Below are 3763 nucleotides of genomic sequence, written 5' to 3'. Positions count from 1 at the left end.
GACACCCTCATGAAGCGATACCGATGGAGCAAGTTAGTGTTCAATATCTGTTAACCCGGAGCACACCTGCAGAAACCCCAGGCCCTTGTTTGAGACCAGAGGGCTGCACCTTAGGAGGAATAGTGAATGAGAAATAGGATAGAATACCTACAGAATAAAACCCAGTTGGGACTACCTTAGTTCTTGATTAGATGGAGAAGATCAAGGATTGTTAATGTGTCTAGTCACCAGTTAAAGCAAAAAGAAATCTTTTCTGCTAGGTTATATTACTCTAGACCTCAAATAATTTCTACAGTTTTTATACATACTCTCTTTCATGCAGAGAAATAGGCATGCATATTGGAGACAAGATTATGACACAAGAGAGACAGTATATCACAAAGAGTTTAGAAAATGATTATTAGTTCACAGACACTAACTTAAGAAAAGAAGTATATTTAATTAATTAATTAATTAATTAATTAATGTATTTTAGGGAAGGATATACAGGATGTTCAGTATCTCACTACTAGATTGATCAGACTTGTAGTGATTCTCCTGTTTACAGCCTCCCAGGAGCTGGGATTACAGGTGTGCATCACCACGCCTAGTCTCAGTTGCTGTCTCAGCGCACCCTGGGGGCCCCCATCCCAGGCCAGCATGGCAGGCCTGGGGAGTGAACCCCCAGGCCCTGTACCTGCTTGCAGGTGCTTTAATCCGCTGAGCTCTTTGGCCGGCCCCAAAAGGGTAATTTTAAAAGAGTAATTTTTTTCAAATTGATTTTCAGATTGTTATATTCCAGAGAAAATTTCAGCAGTGTTTTGTTTTTATTTTTATTTTTTGCAGTACTGGGGATTGAACTTGTTTTTATTTTGAAATATACTATGAAGGTGAGTCTAACATTTATATGGAATCGCAAAGATCCAAGTATGGTCGACATTTTTTTAGAAGAAAGAGAATGAAATTGCTCCATCATTTATTAAGAATTACTGGAATTCTGCCAGTGGTAAGTCTGTGGTAATGGTTCATAAGGAGACAAATTCACCCCCTGGTTCAGAATAGGGAATGTGGAAAAAAAATTGTAGGTACAGGAGTACGTGGGTCTGTGATGAAGAGCACAGCAGTGACAAGGAGCTTGGTTCTCAGTAAGTGGTACAAGGTCAGCTGGATATCTCCAGAGAAAAATTTATACTCCACTCCTATCTCACACCATATCTGAGTATCAATTCCAGGTCTAAATGTTAAAAGAAAATAGTGATGTTCCTAGACAAGAATTTGAGAAAATAATTTAGTGACTATGAGATAAGGAAAGACTTCTTTTTTTTTTTTTTGTTTTGGAACTGGGGCTTGAGCTCAGGCCATTACGCTTGCCAGGGAAGCGCTTATTCCACTGAGCCATTTCCCCAGCCTGGGAAAAGCTTCTTGAGTAGGAGAAAAGCACTGAGTGGACAAGAAGTGATTAACAGATTGTACTACATTGAACAGAATTTTCGAACCAGCTGAGCCATGGTGACAAAAGGAACAAGATGGCGGCTCCAAAGGGGAACCTCTGTGTCCGGACCCAGCTGGGGCTCCCACTGCTGCTGCTTCTGACCATGACCCTGGCCCGAGGCTCGGGGACCGCCTCGGCCAAAGCATTAGACTTGGTCTTGGGCGATATGGCTTCCTGCCACTGGGCTTGTCAACTGATGTACCCCTTAAACACCTACCTCAAGGAAGAGGAGTTGTATGCAGGTCAGAGAGGTTGGAGGCTGTTTTGAATTTGTCAGTTTATGGATGATTGAATTCAATTAAATGAAACCAAATTGGAGTGTGAGTCTGCATGTACAGAAGCCTGTTCCCAATCTGATGAGCAATATGCTTGCCATCTTGGTTGCCAGAATCAGCTGCCATTCGCTGAATTGAGACAAGAACAACTTATGTCCTTGATGCCCAAAATGGATCTACTCTTCCTTCTGATGTTGGTGCAGTCCTTCTGGAGTGACATGATGGACTCTGCACAGAGCTTCATCACCTCTTCCTGGACTTTCTATCTCTAAGCTGATGATGGAAAAAATGTTATTTTCCAGTCTAAGCCAGAAATTCAGTATGCACCACAGTTGGAACAGGAACCTACAAATTTGAGAGAATCGTGTCTAAGTGAAATGTCCTCAGATCTGTAAATGAGAAGCTCACATGCATGCAGGGACTATCTTGAAGCTGAAGAAAGTGATGGAGTTTTAAGATGCTTCTTTGAGCTCAGGATGGATTCTAACCATGACTCTCATCCTTTCAATGATGGTACTGCTCTGGATCTGCTGTGCAGCTATTGCTACAGCTGTGGAGCAATATGTTCCCTCTGAGAAACTGAGTATCTGTGGTGACTTGGAGTTTATGAATGAACAGAAGCTAAGCAGATACCTAGCATCTGCTCTTGTGATTGTTAGATCTAAAACGGAAAATCATGAAGAAGTTGGTCCTCTACCTACAAAAGTAAATCTCGCTCATTCAGAAATTTAAGGTTTTTCTTTTTTTCCTCCTCTTTTAAAAATTTTTTAATAGATTGCAAATCAAAAATGAATTATTTACAAACATAACTGAATATAACAAAAACTGTCCAAAATAAAAATGAAGAAAGAATTTACAGATCAGTCATAATAGTTCACTGCATCAAAACCAAGAAACTTATATTCATATAATTAGAATTCTCAAAGTAGAAAGGAGTAGGCAAGAACTATTTAAAAATTTAAAATTTCTGAATTTAGTTCAACTTATAATACCACATTTCCAAGAAAAATGAACCTTCTGCAAAGACATTTAAAGTGTGTAAAAAACTAGATTAATTAAAGGACTGAAAGAAAAGATCTGTCCTCTTTGAATTTTATACTTAGCAAACATACCTTTGAAAACTAAAAGTAAGATTTTCTAGTTATACAAACTTGAAATATTTTAATATCTCCAGAAGTAGCATATAGGAAATAACAAAGAGCATAATTCAAAAGGCAAGAGAAGTTGCAGTATGCTCCTGGATGAACAATAAAGAGCTCTCAATATGATAGTTATGCAGGACTATATAAAAAATATATTAGATGAACCCTTATTTAAGGGTCATTGAAGATTTCTATGAAACAGTACCAATCTTATGTTGGGTTATACACGTATTTTTTCCCCCATATATGTGTGTGTATGTGTGTATACAAGAGAGCAAAGAAGTAATATAAAGTCAACAAAAAATGGAAATACACTTTTTAAAGTTTGTAATACTAGGAGAAGATATAATACAATGTCTTTTAAATAAATTATAAGTCAAAGATGCAGTATAAATCTTAGAACAAAAATTAAGATTAAGCAATATTCAGAAAATTAAATGTTTCAAAACAATTGAACAAAGAAAAAGTTTTCATGATAGCAAAGAAGTACTAAGAGTAAAACATAAGATAAATACTGGAATGGCAAGTAAATGACCAGCATTTCTAACAGTTTGAGGATAGGATATCACACAAAGTTCTAGTGTGTTGTGGACATGCATAATGACTGTGACAGTTACTGGTGGCTAGGCGTCACCTGTGGAACTGAGCTACAACTATTTCTTTGAAATCCACCCTGTAGACTCAGGTGGATTCATGACCCACAGGGTGGAAGAGAAGTCCATTTGTAGAGTGTGCTGATGAAAATATTCTGCTGCTGAACACAAAAGAATAACTGAAAGACTACCATTGTATACCTCTTATTCTCCTCTGTTTAATTGTTTGCCCTATTTGGTGGGTTCTTTCCATTCTCATTCATGGGGCTATGATCAATTTGC

The 3763-nt window shown here is 37.8% G+C and overlaps 1 pseudogene; it reads left to right on the top strand.

Annotated features, from left to right (window-relative positions):
• Positions 1-1505: 1505 nt before the first annotated feature.
• Positions 1506-2478, top strand: LOC101569409 (annotated as a pseudogene).
• The last annotated feature ends 1285 nt before the right edge of the window (positions 2479-3763 follow it).

The sequence above is a fragment of the Octodon degus genome, unplaced genomic scaffold (assembly GCF_000260255.1).
Source record: "Octodon degus isolate 3935 unplaced genomic scaffold, OctDeg1.0 scaffold00148, whole genome shotgun sequence".
Lineage (NCBI taxonomy): Eukaryota > Metazoa > Chordata > Mammalia > Rodentia > Octodontidae > Octodon > Octodon degus.
Note: the sequence above shows the minus strand (reverse complement) of the source record. Positions and strands in the feature narration are given on the sequence as shown.